Raw genomic sequence first — 23,545 nt, 5'->3', positions numbered from 1 at the left:
TGTTTTTAACACTACTAGGGTGTTTTTTCTTTTTTCTTTGTTCATTGTAATTGTTTATTGCCTTGGATATCAACAATAGGAGATCCATAATTTTCAAATAAGTAAATAATGTTTTTGTACATATTTTATAGCCTTTCTTTATCCCTGTGAGATGGAAGGGGCCTATCATGGACTGTAGCACACAGAAACTGGCTCCACAGAAGCAGTGCATGGGTTACTTCAATTAGCTAGCAGCTTAATTGCAGTTTTTAATGGTTCAGCCAACCATCGATGAAAACCTGTTCCTTGATCTTAGGAACCATCACCCTCAAAATTTGGTTAAGATATTTTAAGAGATGTCCACATCCACTGCAAACAGAAAAACAACTTTCCAAAATACACTCTGTTTTGTATATGTTATTAACATGTCCTAAAGTCATCTTAGGGAATATGGGTGGCGCTGTGGGTTAAACCACAGAGCCTAGGGCTTGCCTATCAGAAGATCGGCGGTTCAAATCCCTGTGACGGGGTGAGCTCCCGTTGCTCGGTCCCTGCTCCTGCCAACCTAGCAGTTCGAAAGCACGTCAAAGTGCAAGTAGATAAATAGGTTGGGATACCCGGTGGGAAGGTAAACGGTGTTTCCGTACACTGCTCTGGTTCTCCAGAAGCGGCTTAGTCATGTTGACCACATGACCTGGAAGCTGTATGCTGGTGGCAAAAGCGAGATGAGCGCTGCAACCCTAGAGTTGGCCACGACTGGACCTAATGGTCAGGGGTCCCTTTACCCTTTACCTTTTAAAGTCATCTTGAAGGTTGCATTCTGTGATCTTCTTGCTGGCAGTGGCTCCTTGGAAGTTGTGACAGGGTCAGTAGAACAAGTATGTGCAGAATGTATACCTACCTGTGCATGCATGTATATTCATGGTCTTAATTCTTTATATCTTTTTCTGTGCTTCAGCTTCTGTGCACTGGGGAAAAGGCACCACTGGTTTTACAGGTGAGAAGGAGCAGAGGGATATCTTTTTTCTTTGGTTTAATGTAAAATAGGCTGCAAAACTGGTTATTCTTTCTCATTTCATGAGTTTTTCTGATCTTAACTGGATGCTTCTATGATATACACGTGTACTACTAGATGAGTGGAAGGATCAGAGCTCACTAGGTGGGTTCCATAAATCTTCCCTTTGCAACATGTGCTATCAGTTTAAGGCTGGTGCTGTGGAAACTGTGAGGCTGACACAAACACAGCTTTTCAAATTTGCAAATCAAATGCATTCGTTTCCTTTTGGCAACAGCTAGAAATTGCACCATGTGGATCTGTGAAATTTGTTGAGCTCAAGGCTCGCTCTGAATGTTATTGCCAGCAACATCTTGAGCTTTGCAACATCTTGAGATGTTAAAAAAGAAAAAGGTAATGCAGGAGTACATAAAAACCTTATCAGCCGCACACATCCCAGTTTAACTAAGTGAGAAGGAAGCAGTAAAATATAAGCCACATTGAAATTGAAATGTGGTCTATATAACTTATGCAGGGCTAGCCTAGTAGCTGGATGACTAATGAACAGATAAAAATTATTTCCTTTCCCCTTTAGTGTCATGCTAAATTAAGTATTTATCAGGGTTTATGAGCAGCTGTGCCTGCAACCTCTCATGGCATCCAATTCATAAACATAATTCTTACATTAGATGTACATGAGGATAAAACATGGTTTGTTTATTCTCAACTGAAAAGGAAGTATCAATCATATTGTAAAGTCTTCCAATTTGTGTTCTGTGGCCTAGTTGAACAAAAAGTTCCCTTTTTAATAAAAAATGTTCTGTCTCCATAGTTCTTGCCACCAAATTAATCAATTGTGTGTTCTAAGTGTTCACAATATTTGTACCCTGTCTTCTAAGTTACGGTCTCCTTGTCAATAATTTATTTACTAGTGTTGGCATGCTATAACAGGGTGCCAAATTAGTCTGGATTCTCTACTTCATTGTGGCAAAGTGGGTAAATTGGAAGATGGTGGTTTTTCCTCTCTATTGAGTTCAGTCAGTGGAGTTTGACTTACTCCATAACTTGCCAGTGTTGGAGGTAGGTTCTGAGGAAGCACAGGACCTGACAACTTCCTATCATGGTCCCATTTCCACGTAGCTTGGGTCATCCCTTCACTGGTGAAGTTGAATCAGCAATACAAATATGCCAACCTTGTGCTGATGTATCTGCAAAATTATGCTTATAGATCTTTACTGGTTGGACTGCACATCTTGAAGTGGGACTGCTGTATAATAATACCCCCATCCCATCCTGCAGCCGGCATATCTCAAGAATGGGGTTGCATCCAGAGTCTGACAGGTGCTAAGTCACCAAAGTTTATCCGCTGACATTAAACCTCTTAAATATATTCTGAGAAGAAATGCTCACCTTCCTGGATTATTCTACATGTGCTACAAATACTCCAGATGTTAGTGTCACGGCTGTTTCTAGGTAAATATGTGAATTAAGATTTTAGATTGTTATTTTTTAAAATATTTGTTCTAAGAGAAAATGTAAGCAGGTTGATGCAGTCACTTAGATCAAATTCAGATGCCAATTTGTTCAGGAATTTTGGATATGAGAATAAAACTACTTTATCCCTAAAGAATTCTACCAAAGGCACATCAAGCCCTTATGAACTCTGACTGAACTTATGGCAGAACCAACCATATTTCAAAATAATAATAGTAAATAAATACATAGCCCAAGACGTGAGAAGGGTTTACAGATGTTGAAACCATTTGCTCTGGGCTCTTTCTGATTAAAATATATATACCTATGTACTTTACTACACAGGTGTTGCTTTCCTTGTACAAAAGTAGGTTGAAAATGGGATCCCATATATACTAGTCAATCCAGATATATTCAGAGCCCCAGTACTAATGGAAAAGAAACAAATTGAACTGAGGTTTGTCTCTTTAAGAAAAACACCTCAACTTAGGCCTTTTAAGCATCTGCCTGTTTTGCTTTTGCTTTAAAGATTATCATTTTTTAAAGTTAATTTATGAATTGTTTCATACGAGGCATCCCAAAGAAATGTACATTATAAAACAGATAGAAGATTTATAACCCAGGTAACAAATCTTCCCAGCGCAACCAGTTTGCACTATTAAACTTTCCATTAAATTATGTTATTAATTAATACACTTGGTATTACTGAGAATATTCAGCGCATTGCATCCCTGTTTCTTGTGCCTATGGCTCCCAAATCTACTGTGGCTCATAAGGTTTTCCAATTAATAGTGTATGATGGCTGACCTATATTAATATCTTTGAAACTGATGTCATTGGAGATTTAATAACATCCTCCATCCTCTCATCTAGCCTGTTTATGAAAATCACTAGGCAGTTTGTTGGCCCAAGACTAATTGTAGTACCATATCTACTGTACAATGGACCACACATTGCAAGTTTTAGCAGTTGCAGCAACATAACTGATACATTGTCTTCACTCCTTTTCAGCTAGGATGGTAACTTCGCTTACTTTTGTAACCCACACCCACTTTCACCCACTGTTGTAACAAGTAGTTAAAATTGGTTTTGATTACTTGTTTAGCGCTGGTGTCAGTCTTATGAGAAATCACATGTGGGGGAGATGTTGATCAGGTTTGAAGAATAATTCCTGGTATTATTTTTCAGCAAGAAATTCCCGTGCACCTTTTTTAACGTACATATTGCGGCACAGGAATAAATCTAGTGCAAATCATGGAAATAGTCCACCCTTTCCCCCTTCTATATATTGTTTATTTCACCATGTATTAATGAACTGTAACCCAGGCTGTGTTCCAGCCTGCTTAGTGCCTTTCCCATAGCCAATATTTCTCTCTCTCAAGCTCTGTTAAGTATTGTGCTTTAAACTCATACTACATTAGCATAATTTATGTCATGACAGATCCATAAAACAACATTTTCCAGATTACTGAACACATAGCTTCATATAACCCTGTCTGTGCCAATTATGAGTTCATCTACTAGCAGTTTCGGACTTCAAAAAATTCAGACAGGGATGAACTGAACAACCGGCCTTCTTTTGTCTTATTCATGTCAAAGAGCACTTCCTGTTTTTGGCAACTTTGGCCACTTGCGAACACATTCATGTTGTGTCCATGCCAGCAATGTTAAGTAATGACTGTGCTAAATTTTGTTCTTTATCTGCATGTCTCTCACATTTTGGAGGGTGGGGGACACACCTTAAACTCAAGCATTCTTAGTCTTGACTTTTATAAACAAAGGGATTTGTCTTTTGGGCGCTAGGTGGCAACAATATCAATATATCTTACTCAAGTTAGGCTGCAATCTTACCTCACTTTTTGCTGGGCTCTGTGTGTCTTGTCTGTGTGGATTGGGCGGCGGTATCCCTCCACTCAGAGCTGGCCCACCTATGAGGCAGGATGGGGCAGCTGCCTAAGGTGGCAGAACCCAAAGAGGTGGCAGTGAAGCAGCAGCAGCTTCTGGCAAGATCTCGCAAAAATCTTGTGAGATTTCACAAAAGCTCCGTGAGATCTTACCAGAACCTGTTAACATTACTGCTTTTTGGGCACTGCCATTTGACCTAGGTAAAGAAAGCTTCAGCGGTGTGTGTGTAGAGCTTTTGCCGGGATGGGGTGGGCTAGGGAGGCACCTTCCTATCCTGCCTCAGGCAAGGATGGGCCACCCCTCTCTCTACCCATCCTTCCAAACTCCACCTGTGGTGTTACACTGTGGCAAATATTGCCATTTCGGCATCCTTTTTGCACCCATTTTGACTGGTTCCAAGTATTTTAAATGTCCTCAAGAAAATTCTTCAGCATCTTAGCACAAGTTTGTCCTGATTTATACGTGTTTGGATGCAATTTTGCCTAATACACAAAATTTAGCAAAGCAATTATCCCTAATACAATTTCCTTTTTATATGTTTTCCCCCCACTAATATATGCTTTTCTATGCACACATATTGTTGTATATGTATTTTGACGCACATTCCTTGACTGGAGACCGGTATTGCAAAATTTGGAGAAGTATAAATTTTGAAGGATGGCTGTGTTTCAGTTCTCAGGTTTATCTCCCAGAAAGTGTGATTTAGGGAGGTTCATCTTTAAATGTCAACTGAATCAGATTTCTCATTAATCCCTAATCATTCCCTGAATATCATCTGATAGCAATCAGTTTACAACTAGACAGTTGCCCAGTAGCTGTAACAACACATTTTATAAAGTTACTGCAGGCTCAAAACATGACGCAGCAACTCTTCCTTGAAAGAAAAGGAAATATCTTTATTAAGACCAATAGCTCAGCAGCAAGCACAAGGACCAGAAGTCAAAATTCCAAGGAACATGAGCAGGGCAAGAGGTTTGTAACTGAATGGAAGGTACAAAGATGTCCCAACAGTTGACACAACCATCCTTCAACAGGATGAGATCACTTACAAAACTCTCCCCCTCTACAGTTCCTCTGCATATGCACATACCATCTTGGGGAGGGGAGTGTATCTAAAGGTGTTGCCTGGTTCTCAGCAAGAAGACTATATTTACCCCTCTGCCTTCAGCTTTGCCACCACTTCATCCTGTTCTGTCCTTCCCTCTGTTGGTTGAAGGATCTTCCCTTTCCTGCTTCCACAGGAGGGGTGTTGGGGAGAGCTAGCAGGTCTGCTTTCTCTCTGATGTCTAGAGTCCTTCAGCCCTTCCATTCCCCACATCTGCACCTGTTCCTTCCTCCTCAGTCTTTTGCATCTGGGGCTGCCGAACCATGCCAGATCCTGATGGAGCTGAGGGGTAAATGACAGTTAGAGTGTTGTCTACTGAAACATTTAATTTTAATTGGGGTGGGGTTTTTTTGGTGTATTTTTGTTTTGTTTTAGGAATTCCTATCCCACTTTTGGCATTTTCCTCAGGGTGGTTAACAACATTGTTTTGTTCATTAAAAACAATATAAATATGCTTTGTTCATGGAATATAATAAAATGTGTAATTTGTGATTTATGCAAATACTCTCCCCGAGTTATATAACCGTACTGCCTAGTTCGCAGACTGGTAACATTGTTGTTTACTTCATGGAATAAGCAAAGGCTTTCCTGAATTAGGCAGAACATTTCATCACTGACATAATGAATTGGTCAATTGCATAAATTATTACGCAGAAACTTTGTTTCATTAATGAATCAACTGTCATCATTGGCTATTTTGAATTAGGCAGAAGCGTTTCCAATTTTCATTTAATTACACTGGGGATTTGTACAAGTGATGGATTAGATGTGGTTGCCCATTTTTCATATTTTGCTTATCTGAACAATGAGGCAAGAGTTAAGACACCCATGTAAATCCATTGTGCAATATACACTACCTGTCATTAGCATAACTATCGCTGTCGATTGTGAACCTCTCTCCAAGTACACATCCCAAGCGTTTGACATGTCTGCCCACAATTTCTACCTCTCCATCAGTCTTGTAGACAAATGCAATTTCACCATCCATTTAGCATATTTGTGTGCAACCACACACATTCAGGTTTGGAGCAAACTCTGGCCTCACAAAAATGTTGGTATTTGTCAAATTAGTGTGCCTTTGCAAAAATCATCATTTTTTACTGTAACCCAAATGCTCCATGACTAGGAAAATCCATTCCACATGCTCCATGTTAAGTCCTAGCTTCAGCTGCAAGGAACCTTACTGTGAGGGATATGGGAAAGGTCAGTGCTGCATTCCTCTTTTAAACTGCTCAAAATGGTATCCTCATACCACACAGGAGAATGGGTGTAGCCAACATAAACCGTTTTCTAACCACTGTGCATAAGGATTTAATTATAATAAATTGCACCAATAATTTTTCTTGCTAATGAACAAAATACTTCCATAACCTCAAGAGAGACACACAACCTCTATGTGCAAATTATTATCCACTTAATTCATGTAACGTAAAGAGAGAAATTTCACATTCATGTGCATTTGGGTCACAATTCAGGAAAAAAATAGGCAACTGAACATTCATGCCTAAACATGCGATCTCATACATGTTTCCTCAGAAATGTACCATTGTGTTCAATGGAGTTTCTTCGCTATTAATTGAATTGAATAGAATTGCAGGCAAAGCCACATTGGTTTTAATGGGATGTTGCCATATTTATCTTCTGTTGGCTTTCACGTATGTTCTTCTATAGTGTCATTAGACTTCCACTGGACCCTGCAAGTGAAGAGATGTAACATTTTTAGAAAAATAGGGCCAACTTGGAAGGTTCTTGCTCACAGTCCAAATGTACCTTTCCTCTGCAGGGGCTGAGCTCTGAAAAAAATGGTTCTGCAAATTGGCAAAAGTTGGCTGAGGATGATGCTGATAGCCTGCCACCACTGAGGCCATAAAGAAGACTTGCTCCACTTTTTATAGCATTTTTTTTAAAAAAAGGTTTCATTTATTTTTAATATAAGGTACAAATACATGTGACACCCTGCCCACAAAAGGCTGCCAGCTGCCAGAAGCATGTAAAATCTCATGGCTGATGGAGCATTCCATGTGCTGGCATGCACATGTGTCATTGGCAAAACCAGGAAGAAGTTAGGCTCAGGCTGTGACTCAGGAACTGACTTCAGGTACTTTTTTCATATTATATCTGTCTTCACTTCCAACAGAGTAGAGTGCTTGTAGACTGTAGTTCTGTATGCAACCTTATTGTATTGTTAATTGTCATAACAAACGAAAAAGAGTCAATGTTCTAAAAGAAAGCGATGGCGATGGTATCCAGAACCAGAATAATGAGTCACCATTTTGGCCCTAGGAACTTAAGTTATTGATTCCTAAATTATGCTGTACAGTATAATAGTGTATATTATAGTAATGGGGACTGGGGAGCAGTCTATGAAAGGAACCAACAGGTGGTAAAGAATGTGAGTCATCTTAATTTGTATGTCCTCGAAATATTTTCTCCCTTTGTTCGGTCTTGAGAAAACTTTAAAGTATTAAACTTCACTTGATTTTTGTATTAAAAAGCTGCATAGAATTAAATCCAGATTTTATTGACTAGCAGCAGACTGTGAATCACTGACGCATAGACTTAATGGCCCGCCTGAGACCAGAGAAAGTTTTTTAAATGTTGAAATTGGCTAAAATAATTTAAAAATTGTAAGGGTGGTGAAAAATCCTTGGCTAATGCTGTACTTTTTTGAGTACCCATTTAATATAAGTTTCTTGGTGTACTTGTTAACAGCATGTTCAGTCTTTTTAATTTCTGATCTAGTAGAACTGCTTGCATTCTTTAAAAAACATTGACCTTAAATGAAACCAATATAACAACTCAAAATATCTAGTAAGTGTTACTGCTTTTTAAAAAACACAGCAGTGAACTTCCACAAAACTCTGTTGAACCTAAATAAAATGGCTTCGTGGATTGAGGTGCAAAAATAACACCATAGTTAGTTGTCATAAGTTACGCAGGCTATGGAAGTCTATGTTGCTTGGTTGGAAAGCTCATACTGACACAAATCCCATTATAGAGTGTGCAGAGGTTGCCATATATGGAGTGGTGGCTGGTGCTAGGGTACAGGCAGAGAAGTTTTCTGAGTTTTATTGTGACCTGTGGTGGCACAGTTCCAACTCATTCTGGGACTCTGGCAGTGAGTCACTTGACTTGGGTGGTGGGTCCTTCACAGGTTGCAGAGACAGCTAGCTTCCTCTGGTTTCTGAAAGGACACCTAGTAGGCTAGAGTGAGGATGGAGCAGCTGATTTAATTCCTCATGGGATAAAACTGGCTTCTGCATCTCACAAGCTTTTGGATTCAACCAAAGAAAATAACAAATGTGGCTGAGAAACAGAGGAGACAAGCACAAGAGCCAAGGGAAGGGAGCTAGCTGCAGCATCCATGGGGTCAGAGCAAGTTTGGAAAGGAGACACGTGGAGCTGTCCAGCGAGCATTAAGCCCATGAGATTGAATCTTGGAACAGTGTGATGATCTGCAAGATGTCCAGTTATAGAAAAGAAACTTCCTGATGGGCGTTCACTGTAACAACAAGGCTGATTACCTTAATGACAAGTCTTCATGGAAGGGAACTCTGAATGCTAATAAATTAAAGTATCAAGTTGTTACAAAATAGATCAATAGCCTCCTGCTGCAAAGTGGCAAGGAGGTTGTAAGGGGCTCTGGCAAAGCAGACGTTACAGCAAAGTAAGTGAGGTTTCCCTCATGGAGAAAGGCAGTAACATTTCCCAAGATATGCAAATTTAGGCTTAGTCTAATTACCAGTAGAATATATTTTCAGGAAGAAGCCTTTAGGACCAAATAAGGGTGTGTGTTTGCATGTGTGTTTGCATTAGATATTACAAGGGCTCTGAGGACAAATGAACCTTGCACATTGCTGTCCATGTGGCTGTTCAACTCCATGCATAGCTGCTGCTGTGAGATACTATCCTTAAACTAGCATTACCTTCCCTGTTACTTTGCAATGGCATCACATTCATTGCCCAGAGCAAAGCCAAAAGAGAAACATGATCCTAGGGCCCTTGCAGAGTTCCAGCTGAACCAAGCTTCTTAGTAACAGCGGGTTGCCTCTGGATTGCATTTTACCAATTCAGAGTGGTGCACCAGGACAGAAATAGCCTACCCTCAAGGATCTATGTCCTGTAACATCCAGAAGTAGCGGGGCTGTTTCTGAAGATGGTTTTGTAATGGAAATCAGCCCAAAATACATCTGGAAGAGAATTAAGTTCACATTATACTTGTGTACCACCAAATGCACTGGAACTCAGTTCATTTCCAGGCTCATCTTAGTGTTGTTTTTGACCTTTAAAGATCTTCATGACTTGGGACCAGTGCACCTGAAGGACTCCTTGTCTTCATATGTGCCAGCCCACACCCTGGGATTTTTAGTGGAGGACTTTCTTTAGGTGCCAGCACCATGTGAAATGTAGTGGAGAGTGGCAAGGGAAAGGATCTACTTGGTGGTATATCCCAGCTATGGAAAACTCTTTGCAGGGAGACTTGCCTGGTACCAAACTGGATGGCAAAGGCTGCATCAAATAAACCAATAAATAAAAGCCCCTTTCCATCTGGAAAAGCCCTGTTGGATGAGACCGTGCAGATGCAATGAGATGCAACATCATTGCTTCAGATGGTTCTAAGACATGTTAGGACAGATTTGTACCAAGTTTTGCTCCACTTATGTTCAAGCCATCATCACAACTCTATCATATCCTGCACTCTTCTATGAAAACCAAGGGAAGACCAGGGGTTTGGTGGCTAGGAAAGGATGTGTAATCACCACTGTGTCCAGCACTTGAGTCAAGTCCTTATTCCATGAAAGGACTAGGGCTAACTTTAGACAACTAATCTCCTAGAGTTGCCTGATTCAGATCTTTTACATCAATGACAGAGTAGAGACAAACTAGAGATGCAGTGGAATATTATATACCACTTGTATTATTCGCTGACATGGATACTCTCAGACTTCAGATTCTTCAGAAAAGTTTTAAAAGGCAGGGTGGAGATCGAGATTGAGAAAACCCTTGATCAAGAGAACCTTTGTTTAGTTGATTTTGGGAAATAGTATTAAAGAAATGGAAGTGAACGATTTCTTAATCTTTGTAACATATTGTGTCTGACATAACTGTCACAGAGAGAACGTCATAGTGGCATTTACATTTTGATTGGAAAAAATCCACATTATTTTTCCTACAGAGATCTGCAATAACAATTGAGATGGGAGGTATTTCCTTGAGATTAATGGCTGGTTAAGAGGAGTTGATGGCCCAAGGCTCAACTGGGGGCCATTAAACACAGCCGGTCATTATTCTGCAGGAAATGCTCCAGGCTGAAGTCATTACATCTAGTATAAAATGGAAATGAAACAAGCCATAGGTGTGTGGATTATTATTATTTTGCAATAAAGCCATTTCTTTTAGTATTAACAGGACATTTATAGGGATGTCTGTATTACAGAAACTCAATTGCTTGAATTAGCACCCATATTTCATTTATTCTGTGACATTTTATAGGTATAGGATTCTTTATATTTGCATTAAAGTTGGGATCACATTCACTATTGTATCTGTTTTGTTTTTTAAGCAAAATGGTCTTTAAAACCAGGCCCAAGTGAGAAATCCAGATTTACTGACTCAAAATTTCCAGGGAGGTCTAGCTTTAGGATCAGATTTTTACTTCCATGAAGATAACCCCCCCCCCCATGCATATTTTATAATGGTAGCGTTTCAATACTGTCTGCATTAAAATGTCAAAAAGTATATATGTGTGTAGTCTAAATACCTTTTTTCTTATGCGCCTGGTTACTAATTTTTCTATTTTGGATGGGGAAACTCATTGGATTCAAATGAGTTGGCATATAAAGGGTGAATCTATCAAATTTGTGCTTTCCAAATCAGCTACCCTTCCAAATTCACACTTATCCAAATTTTGTGAAGCAGTTCTCCAACCAGTGTTTACAAAAATGTACTATATTAGGTAAAAGTGTGCAAAAACATAAATACATTAGTGAAAATAACATATAAGGATGCACTCTATTCGGAGAAAATACTTGCAGAAATGTGTATATTGGTCAAAATTACATCAACATGTGTTTATTAGGGGACATCTTCTCTAAAATGCTGAAGAATTTTCATGAGGTTTTCTTTTTATAAAAAAAATTGCAAATTGCTGCTGAAACGTAGGGAACTGAATTTAAGATTGGAAAAATGAGAACCTGAGGGGTTCTAGAAGCAAGGCTTCTAGAAAACGGAGATAGACAGCAACAATAGCATTTTAGCAAGTGCCATATTTTCTGCTCATTTCAATTTCTTCAAACATGGAATTTAAATGTTTGAATTTAGTCTGACTAAACTCTTAAAAGATGAGTGCATGATATAATTTGGGTCAAAACCATTTGCATCCAGAAATCCCCACCCAGAACATTAGCACAGAGCATCTGCAGGGCACCAGCTTGGGCACGGTTGCCTTACATTAATTAAGTGTTGGTTGCTTCTTTGATTTGGGGGAGTGCTCAACGAACAGTTTATGTAAAACAATTTCAATTACTTTAACCATACTTCGTATATCACATTTAATAAATTTGGTTCTGTACAGTGCACGAATCAGCTATAATGTTAAGCATAGTTGCACATGTCTCCTCCTTGTAGAAAATGTGATCTGATGAGGTTATGTTTTATTGTAATTGCCATAAAAGAATACGTGGGGTGGTGGCTCCTAGCTGCTATGTTGGGAGCTGTATATAAAATGTGCAATGAGTACTTGCTAATTAAATAAAATGAATTATCCCATTTAGCTAAATCTCTTAAGCCTTTATCAATGATGGCTGGAAATCCAGCACATAAAATATGTAAACATCTAATAAAAGCTGAAGCACATCATGAATACATGGCAGTAAAAGTCCAGAGAGCCATAGAATAAATTACTTACGTTCACTTTAGGTGTTCTGGAAACATAGCATCATTTTTCCAGTTTTGACTCATATCAAGACCACCCCGAAGAACAGCTTAATTGAACCAAATCCCCAAAGACTCTGTATTTATCATTTAGTTTATAAGTTTGGCAGCTAACTAGACATAACAAAATATGCAAATTAAATTACATCTGACGATTACACAAAAGCTCACGCTGTTTGCACCACAGAATAGCAGTGTTTTTAATTTGGTAGTAACAGCCAAACCTAGGGGTGGTGGGGGAGAGGAAGAAAACTTTAAAATAATTGACAAAAAGATGTCATGCTTACCCAAGTGTGACCCAAATCACAACTGATCCTTACATGCCTGTCTAGTGAAATAGTTTGTGAGAGACTTAAATGTGCATCCTTTAGTTTTAGGAGCTACCAAGGGCAAAGGGTTTGGGGGAGTCATGTATAGCAATGTTTTCTCATAATGCTCAGTATAGTCAGCAGTGCATCAATACGACAGAGGTTTTAGGGCAGAGGCCAAGAACCTGTGGTCCTTCAGATGTTGTTGGATTCCAACTCCCATTATCCCTGACGACTGACTATGCCAACTGGGATGGGGGATGGAGAAATATCTGTAGGGCCACAGGTTCCCCATCCCTATCTTTGGGAAATAATGGAAAGGTCTAAATATACAAACACCTATGGGTCTTGCCCAGAATTTTCAAATAAAGGAATGCTGCAGTTAAACACACACACATTATTGGAGATATATCAGTACAGGAAGAAATAGCAAAGTTGCTCCACTGTTTCCTGTTCACAAATTCTGTTGGTAATGTGTGTGTGTGAGTGCACACACACAAAATTGAGGAGAAAGCTGATATTGTGGCTTCCCAGTTTTTGCCATTTTGACCCCAATAAAAGTCTAGAGAGTGAGGAAATTAATGTTCTTTACTGGCCAATGGACTCTTCTGCAATCCACTTTCAATATTCTTGTAGGATACTTGGCATCTGATTCTTTCATTACTTTATTACTTTATCCTTTTGTTTATCTTGATGAACAACCCCTTTAGGATTGAATGAAACTGCTTAAATCTTTCTTTTGGATATGCAGCCACAGTGTGTAGCAGGAGAAGCATCCATTGTATATTGAACTTCCCTGGCAGTATATCTGTTTTGCAGGGAGAATTTGCAGCCTTTATATACTCTGATGTACTATGACATATAGATTAACAGTGTGAATATGGCTCTAGTCAAATACAGGAAGTTGAGTGGATATTGCACTTAGCAAAAGCAGCAGAGTCTCTGAGCCAAACCCGAAGAGTACAATGCCAGCATTTGACAAGCCAAATCAGTAATGCAGGATTAGCCTGGAAGCCTGGAACCAAAGAACTAGCTGATAGGTTCAAATCTACGTGTGATATTCAGTCTTTCCACATCCTCCCTTTTTTATTAGCTTCTTCGTGTTTCAGCCTCTTGTCTCCTGCTCTTTCTTATGAGCCTCCTTTTCTTTCATTTACTTTCCGCTTTGGTCTGCACTTCTTAGTCTGTTGCCTACACTATATGCTTTCTTCAGCTACCTGTCTTCCAGCTTTCCCACCTCCCAGGACCTCTTTCTAGTCTTCTGCCTCCCCACAAAAGTTACTGCTTGAAACACCCACACCACACATTTAAAGCACATTGCTCCCCCACAAAGAATCCTGGATGGAGACTGTGTGTCTTGGGCCCTGTGATCTCAACTGGCTTGGGGCTAGAGTGGCAGCTGCTGTCAGGTGATATCATGGACTGGTTGGACGCAGAGGAATGGTGGGAGGAACCAGCTAGGGAACCACTAAGGGAAGCAGGCTCAGAGCCCAGAGAGTAGTGGTGGGACAATGATGAGTGGTCAGAGGGAGAAGAGGAAGACTGGGAGGAGGAGGTGTCTGTGGCCGAGAGAAGCCCAGTCTCAGAGCAAAAGCTGGAGAGGAGGGAAGCCAAGCCACAGAGATAAGTCAGGCAGAGTCATTGGTGTCTCCCCCTCCTGCTGTGATAAGCTCCCCCAATTTTCCCAGAACCAGAAGAAGCATGAAAAGGGCAGAGGAGAGGTTGGCTGCATGAAGGCGCAGTCACCACATTGGAACTCTAGTGCTCTGCTGCAGCTAAGGGTGGTGTGTCCCATTTCACCACTCTGCCCTGCTACTCCTGCCACCACCTGCTCTGCCACCGCTGTGTACTCTGCCCCATCTGCCATTGATGGAGAAGTGCTACCGCCATTGGAACCAATTTCAAGTGAGATTGTGCCAATTTTGGGTTAGAGCTCATAAAAAATGGACACAATCTCACCCAAAGTTGGCACCACTGGAAGATGAGGTGGGGCGGGCAGGGAGCCCATGGGAGTGCCACTTTGAGGGCTTTTGCTGTCCAGGACAGTGGGTTCACCCTGCCCAATGTCTCTGCTGCTCCTGACTACAGCTAAGCAAGACAGGGACTCACAAAAGTCACTTTGGGTGGGGGGCATATCTGGCATATCCTGTAGGCATGCCTCTGCTTGGAATGCTCATGAGCATTCCATGTCATCACAGCAGCCCAGCCACTCAGTGCTAGAGGCTTCATGGCCACAAATATAATGGAGTGTTAAAGAAATAGTATGGTGCAGGATACAGGACTGTATAATATCCTAACCATGGCTTGGAGGCGGCATCAAGAGCAGTAGTTATGAGTCATAATATATACACCTGACATAACAGCAATATACACACAACTTGATGAAATCCAGAGAACATTCCTAGGCATTCCTGTTACTATAACTACAGGTGCATGCTAGCAGAACACACGTTTATGGCAAATAATGCAGCTTTAGGGAAAATGCCTTAGCGGAAAATATAACAGCCTGGAAAAAGAGGAAGCTGAACTGAGTAGACAGTCCATTTTGTTCAAGTCTTAATCCTTCATTTCGAGTTTGTAGGATAGGGTTCTTCTGGATAATTTAAACCAGGGGTGGGAAGCCTGTAATCCTCCAGATGTAGTCGAACACTTAACTTTCATTAGCCCCAGCCATGCTGATGTTAACACCAGGCAGTAACAATCTGTAATCCCCACCTGCCTGCCTTCTTACAGCCAGTTCAATGGGTGGCCCTGGCTGTCAGCTTCCTCCTCCTAAGTCTCAAGGTTACCCTTCTAGAACTTGGAAGGTTGGGGATGGGGACAACACTGGAATCAACTGGCTCTCCCTGTCATTGGCTGTGGCTCCACCTATCCTTGGTGCACATTCACGCCATACATTGAAATCACTATGATACCACTTTAAACAGTCATAGCTTCCTTCAAATAATTATTGGAGCTAAAGTTTCTAAAGAGTAGGTAAAGTACCTAGGGGTTAATATAACAGCCAAAAATCTGAGTCTATTTAAGGATAATTATGAAAAATGTTGGTCTGAAATTAAGAGAGACTTGGAAAGTTGGGCAAAACTGAAGCTTTCTTTGTTAGGCCGAATTGCTGCCATTAAAATGAATGTGCTGCCAAAGATGTTGTTCTTGTTCCAAACATTGCAAATTGTGGACAAAACGGAGTGTTTCCGGAGGTGGCAGAGAGATATTTCTAAATTTGTCTGGCAGGGCAAAAAGCCCAGAATCAAGTTTAAGATATTAACAGATGCAAAGGAAAGAGGGGGCTTTGCCCTGCCAGACTTAAGGCTGTACTATGAAGCCGCAGCTTTCTGCTGGCTAAAAGATTGGCTACTTCTCGAAGACACTGACGTGTTAGATCTGGAAGGTTATAACAATGCTTTTGGTTGGCATGCATATTTGTGGTATGACAAAGTTAAGATTAACAAGGCCTTTAAGAACCATATTGTCAGAAAAGCAGTGTTTAATGTCTGGACAAAATACAAAGACTTACTGGAAAATAAAACTCCAAGGTGGCTTTCACCTTTGGAAGCTAAGGCCTGGAAAAGACCCAATATGGAAGCCTACTGGCCAAAATATTGGGAACTGTTAGAAAAAGACGGAGATAATTGGAAATTGCAGAGTATGGAGAAAATGAAGGATAAAGTGCGAGACTGGTTACACTACGCTCAGATTAAGGGAATTTTTAAAAGTGACAAAAAGTTAGGATTCCAGGTGGAGAAATCGAAGTTGGAAACAGAACTGTTAGAACCTAAGACTAAGGTACTTTCAAGAATGTATAATTTGCTGTTGAAATGGAATACACAAGACGAAATGGTTAAATCGGCTATGATAAAATGGGCACAGGACATTGGGCATAACATTATGTTTGAGGACTGGGAAAGGTTGTGGACCACTGGGTTGAATTTTACTGCATGTAATGCTTTGAAAGAAAATGTAATGAAAATGATATACAGATGGTACATGACCCCAGTTAAGCTTGCCAAAATATACCATTCGTCTGATAATAAATGCTGGAAAAGTAAAGAAAATGAAGGAACATTCTTCCACCTCTGGTGGACTTGCCCCAAGGTGAAGGTCTTCTGGGAAATGATATATAACGAGCTGAAAAAGGTATTTAAGTATACCTTTACTAAGAAACCAGAGGCCTTTCTTTTGGGCATTGTCGATCAGAAGGTGTTAAAGAAAGATAGAACATTTTTCATGTATGCAACAACAGCAGCAAGGATACTACTCGCTAAGAACTGGAAAACTCAAGATCTACCCACACTGGAAGAATGGCAGATGCAACTGATGGACTATATGCAACTGGTGGAGATGACTGGCAGAATCCGAGACCTGGGAGAAGAAAGGATTGAAGAAGATTGGAAGAAATTCAAGATTTATTTGCAGAAATATTGTGATTTAGTTGAATGTTAAGAAGGATGCTTGGTTATAAATAATTGGCCATCACTAAAATAGATTAAGAATTGATGATAAGAGAGATTAAGAGAAACAAATTTGCAGGAGAATTAATTCACTGTATTTAAGTAAGTGGTTATAGATTTGGAAATAAGAGGATAATTTGCTTGACAAAAATCTATTAATGATGTAAATGGGAGCGGGAGACGTGAGGAAGTTCAAGGATATTACGAAATTTTGTTAAAACAAAGCAATAATGTTTATTATCATTGTATTCTTTTTTCTAAAAACTCTAATAAATATTTATATATATATATAAAATAAAGTTTCTAAAGAGTACCACAAGTTGTTACAAAACCCCTGTTCTCCTCCCAGAGCTACAATATTCAGTGTGGCTTCACTATCTGTCCCTCTTCACAGGGAACTCTGTAAATTGTAGCTCTGTGAGGGGGGAGTAAGTGGTCTCCTAACAACTCTCAGCAACTTTGTTGTTGTTCTTTAGTCATTTAGTCGTGTCCGACTCTTCGTGACTCCATGGACCAGAGCAAGACAGGCACTCCTGTCTTCCACTGCCTCCCGCAGTTTGGTCAAACTCACGCTGGTAGCTTCGAGAACACTATCCAACCATCTCCTCCTCTGCCGTCCCCTTCTCCTTGTGCCCTCCATCTTTCCCAACATTAAGGTCTTTTCCAAGGAGTCTTCTCTTCTCATGAGGTGGCCAAAGTATTGGAGCCTCAGCTTCAGGATCTGTCCTTCCAATGAGCACTCAGGGCTGATTTCCTTAAGAATGGATTGGTTTGATCTTCTTGCAGTCCATGGGACTCTCAAGAGTCTCAGCAACTTTAAGAAACCACAACTCCCAGAATTATTTGGGGGAAGCCATGCATGTTCAAAGTGGTATCATAGCCCTTTAAATGTATGGTGTGAATATGGCCTTGGTCTTCCTGCCCTTCCGGTTTCAATGGTCATCATCGGTCACTGCTGCCAGCCCCCTGTGTAATGGCAATTCTTTTGGTAATAGCATGTATGGAGCAAAAGCAGATGGGCAGAACGCGTTGTTCTTAAGGTACTTTGGTGCACACTCAAGAGCCTGATGTGGGGGATGTAGTCTAGTTAAGGAAGAAGATATTTATTAAAGCCCAGCACATCTTTGATTTCCATCTCATTTCTTCACTGTCCTATTCAGGTAGGTCATGGGCTACCCATGGATGTGAAAAAGGCAGGGTGGTAGCAGCAACACAACAGCAGTTACTACTGCAGAGAGCTAGCTCAGCTTTCATTGCTAATGTAGCAGTTTTCATTTTCCATTGTTGTTTAGCAAAGAAAATAAAGTCCTAAATTAGAATTTTGGTTTTAGAAAGTAGAATGGGGTAATACCCTTCAGCTGGTTCTTTGTTAACATTCTGTTTCTTGTTACCTTGTTGGGCAGTAAATAAACGGAAAAACCCCAAATTAATTATTTCAGTGTCTTTAATATACCGATTTGCCTTCAAGCTACAGTCTGGAAAATTCTAATTATAAAGCAATTCGGTTTGTTTATAACATGCTTTTGATTTTAATTTTACTGTATTCTACTGTTGGAAAATCCTTTTGACATCTGGTTTGGGGAAATCCTAGCAGCCAGCTTGTGTGTTATAATAGTACGCCTTGTTTTAGAGACAAGAAAAAGCTGAGCTCCAACTTAACGGTGAGATTTTTAAAAACAAACCACATTACCGTAACTTTGTTACCAATTATATCAGCCTCAGATTCACTGAACTGCAGCCCTGCAGCTACTTTTCAGTGGTAACTTTTTAAACTTTCAGTGTGTTGATAGAAAGAAGAGGAAATTGGTGCTTTGGATGTGCACTTGCAGCTTGGGTAAGAGGCACCATGCACCCCCAAAACCACAGTCTTTTTGCATGGTAAATGCATATCTCAACTGCCTCCTGTAGACCAATTAAAAACGATAAACCAAGTAAAGTGATTATGTTAATCTCAACACAAAACAACCTGTAGCTGCATGGGACTTGAGATTGTGTTTATATATGTTTTAATGGTTGATATTTTTTATTGTTAAATTGCTGCAGGATGTTTTATGAGAATTGATTCACAAATGGAATAGATAATTTTAAATAAATAATTTCAACATATAACAACATCATACAGACAAATAATGAAATACTCCACCCTAATCCAGAAGCTGGTGTTCAGGCAAGGCTTACAAAATAACAACCAAATAACTTAAGTTCTTATCCCCAAATACAATTTCTACAGAAGGCAATAAACAATTTAAGTTTTATGATGTGAACAAATGAAAAGGATAAATATAGAAATATATGTACAGTATTAGTCTTATCCGTTATAGTTAACGTAGCTAAATTTTGGGCTAACGCCGACAGCTAATGACTGGTACCTGAGTAATGCTGATGTTTCCTGTTTTTATTAGAAGATCATATGACAACAATTCATCAACAGCAACAATATTAGAGAGTTTAAAATATTGCCACAGCTGCCTCATAGAGTGCAATGCTACCTAAGATGGTTTTGATGTGTTCAGGAAATGGATGCCAGCTTCACTTCTTAAATGTGCCCCAACACATTTAGAAGACTTAGGGGGAGGTGTACTGAACCACGGAAAAGGAATTACATTTAATTTTCTTTCCTGTGCTCCCATTTTTGGTACAAACTTGTGCACACATTATTGTGATATAGTTAAACCACAATTTTGCACTGCATATGTTTTAGTTATGTGCCTTCCAGGTGCATTTTATGTATTGCAATCTTAACCTTGATCTTGCATTTTTAAAGTTGTTCTTCACAGGCTTGTGATTGATGTGAAAGGCGGTATAGGTGAAAGGCAGCATAGAAATGTCTAAAACTCTAAGTAAATAAATCTGCCAGGAGACAAATCTCCTTGTTCTTGTTTTTAAGCCTTTGGAGAAATCATGGAGGAGTAGATTTGAGCTGGGTTCTAGTTCTGTTTTCACGCAAACATATAGGAGTATAAACTGAGCATACATGATGTTGAAACATTTTCGGTAAATCACTGTATGCCATATTCAGAGAATGTACTTCCAGGTTTGGATGGAAGTCGCTGCTGTACTATGATTACTCTTGCTTTCTGCTTTGAACTTGGGGAGGGGACATAGCTCAGTGGTAGAACATCTGCCTTGGATGCAGAAGGTCCCGTTCAATCTATGGCATCCTATCTGAAACGATAGAGAGCTGATGCTGCTCAGTACAGGCAATGACTATTGAGCTAGATGGACTAATGGTCTCACTCAGTATCAGATAGTTTCCTACATTAGAGTGATGGACCCAGGAGACCAAGGTTCAAATCCCCAATCAGTCTCATTGTGTGACCCTAGGCCAGCTACAGTCTCTCAACCTAACCTACCTCTTAGGATTCTTGTGGATAAAATGGAGAGGAAGGAGAACTATGTACACTCTCTCAAGCTCCTTGTAGGAAAGATGGGATATAAATGTATAAATACATACAATAAATATAATCCTGATGATATAAAGCAGCAGCCATCAATGCCAGACTCTGAAGATCAATATGGGAAACATTTGGGTGATATCCAGTGTTAGCCACACTCAGAGTAATGCGAAGGACTAGCAATTTAAGTCCATTGATTCCAATGAGTCTACTCTGACTAGGACTTAGTTGAATATTGTCCTTTACATTTTTACATTTAATGAATTAACCATTTGGAAAATGACATCTAAGATCTTAACAAAAATATAGTTATTGTAAAGCAATGTGTGTGTGTGTGTGTGTGTGTGTGTGTGTGTGTATGAGAATGAAGGATAGGTCAGCCTCGTCTGCAACTAGCAGTACAAACAGCAAAATCTCTCGCAACACCTCCATAATTTAGTGATGAAGAAATCGCCTCTGTAGAACAGAGCGTGCAGGAACAAGTTGCTTCAGAGCCATAGAGCAAAGGAACTTTTCCTCAGCATAGTTTCCATAAAATAGTGGTTAGAATTGTGCAGCTGTATTCCTGATGTACTGTAAGCAGCTGCCTTCGGAACCTTTTCTCCACTTGCCAATCCCACCACACGTTCCAAGGGAGAAATGAAACAATATCCCGCCTTCATATGTTGTGTCAGTTTAGTATGTGAATCGAAGACCTCACAAGAACACCTAAGGAGTGGTAATAAGAAGCATGTCAGGTGTCAAATCCTGCCATTTCTTGAACATAATAACAAAGGGGCAGTAGCTCAGGGATAGAGCGCATGGTTTTGGTGCAGAAGGTCCCAGGTCTGTCCCTTGCATCTCCAGGTAGGGCTGGGAATGACCTCTGCCTGAAACCCTGGAGAGTCATTGCCTATCAATGGTCTGATGTGGTATAAGGCAGATTTCTATGTTCCTAGAATTGCCAAGACACTCAGATGAAGAACATCTTGAAGAAAATGGGATGCTCCCATTTGTATTTGTGTTCTGCAAGGCCCATTACTGCATAGAACATATACGGAACAACAGGAGCAGAACTAGTAAAGGAAAAGTAGGTGATGCAGCCTCCCTGCCCATTGTGAATACAGTTTCCTGCTTTTGGAAAAAGCAGAATGTCTGAAGTGCTTTAAAAGTGTGTGACAGTTTAGCAGTTGTATCTTCTGCTCAGAAGCATCTTTGTCATGAACTGATAGGGAGAAGGAAGAGGCAAGGGGTGTAGCCGGGACTGGGACATACCAGGGCAAGCAGGTGAAGGGGAAGGAAGTACTCACAGGGTGATGGAAGATGGCAGGGGAATGGGGGTTGATACACTGGAACCAGAGCAGCAGGACCCACCACCAGAGCCAGAGGGGCTCCTGTCTCCATGAATATGGTGGGCTCTGAGGAATAGGGAGCAGGGGGGAGGGATGCTTTAGGAGGCTGAAGCAGACAAGGGCCCACAGCCCAGCTCCCTAGCTGGCTAGGTGGCGTTTACTAGCACTGGGAGGAGGGGTGTAATTCCTCAGCTGGAGTAGGCTTGGAACAGGTGAGGGTCACATGCCTCGTTAAGCTGCAATCAGCATGCAAAGTGCAAAAGGGAAGCAGAGCTGAGGTTCTATCTCATGTTGTTGGACCTTGGCTTGGATGCACCTGGCGTTCTGTAGGGCTGTGCTTTAGGTTTGACTCTGGACTGTATCCTGACTGGGGGACTTCAAACTTGGCTACTTGGATTGACCCTGGACTGTGTTTCCTGGCCTTTGGAATTTCGATTGGGCATACTGACTTCGATTGGGCATACTGCCAGGTAGGCCAGGGGTTCAGGACAATCTTGCATTAGGATAGCCATATTTGTTACTACAAATTAAACTTTATTGTGCCATGTCCATCAGTCTTTCCCACAGCGGTGGACATTGTACACAACGCAAAAGCATCTAGAAATTCTGGGCCAACTGCACTTGATGCATAATTGACATTTTTGACATTTTGTTTCCTCGATCTGCACAAGGTAAAACTGGGAAAGGGCCAAAACTCAGGAGCAGAGTATGTGCTTTCGGTACAATCCTTTGGCAAGTCTAGTAAAGACTGAGAAAGATTCCTATATGAAACCCTAAAGGGCTTTCAGGGGCAGATTTAGGGCAGTGTGACCAGTTCTACTGCACTGGGTGCCAAGCCTAGGGAATGCTGCAGGGCGTCACAATTATGCTTTGCGAATTGAGCAGAGTGGAAGGTGAGAGGTGGGGGTGGCGCTGAATTGAGGTCTCACAGAGGGGACTGCTGAAATTTGAAAGACCCAAGTCTGCTCCTGGGGCATTGCTGATCAGTGCCCCCAATAGCTAGATGGATCAGTGGTCTGAGCTGATATGGGTTAAGTAAGGCAGCTTTGTATGAGAAAGTGTCAGCCTGCAGCTGGAGGTCCTCACAGAAGGGGTGCATGGCTAGTGCCCCGCAATGCTTTAGGACCATTGCTTTGCACTTGCAGAACATGCTTGCTAACAGGACAAGAGGGCTCCTTTCTCAATACGTCTCCTACTCCAGTCTCAGTTGGATCTGGCATTGCTTATTTCCTGACATAAAAATCTAGGTTTCCCAAGCAGATGGTTATTGGAAACATTTGCCACATCCCACCCCAAAGATGGTTGCATTCAGTCATGGGTGGAGTTTTCTCTAGCTATAAAATGTATCCTCCTTCAACCATCAAGTACATTGCTTTGGGTGGCATGTGGTGTGTATTATTAGCACTGTGGCAAGACTACTGTCTCATTGCAACTTGGTGATGTGCTGGCACAGAGATTCAGTAAGTATCAGCAAGTCCTTTACAGAAGCGACATGCTGAACAGCAGGAGGCATAGGCATGACACAGAAGATGTTGGAGCTCAGGGGCATGATTTGCATGTTGAAATCCCCAGCATCTCCAGTCAGAAAGATATTGGGTGGCAAAACAGGGAAAGGTTTCTGCCTGACATCCTGGAGAGTCACTGTTATCAGAATAGACAAGGCTGATTTAGATG

The 23,545-nt window shown here is 40.8% G+C and overlaps 1 long non-coding RNA gene across 1 annotated transcript; it reads right to left on the bottom strand.

Annotated features, from left to right (window-relative positions):
• Positions 1–6,963: 6,963 nt before the first annotated feature.
• LOC309378282 lies at positions 6,964–15,466 on the bottom strand. The gene is made up of 2 exons (XR_014171994.1): positions 15,413–15,466; positions 6,964–7,150 (listed from the first exon to the last, which is right to left on the bottom strand). It is a non-coding gene; the product is annotated as an uncharacterized lncRNA (long non-coding RNA).
• Between the last annotated feature and the right edge of the window lie 8,079 nt (positions 15,467–23,545).

Source organism: Podarcis melisellensis (assembly GCF_964234715.1).
Source record: "Podarcis melisellensis genome assembly, chromosome: 9".
Taxonomy (NCBI): Eukaryota; Metazoa; Chordata; class Lepidosauria; order Squamata; family Lacertidae; genus Podarcis; species Podarcis melisellensis.
Note: the sequence above shows the minus strand (reverse complement) of the source record. Positions and strands in the feature narration are given on the sequence as shown.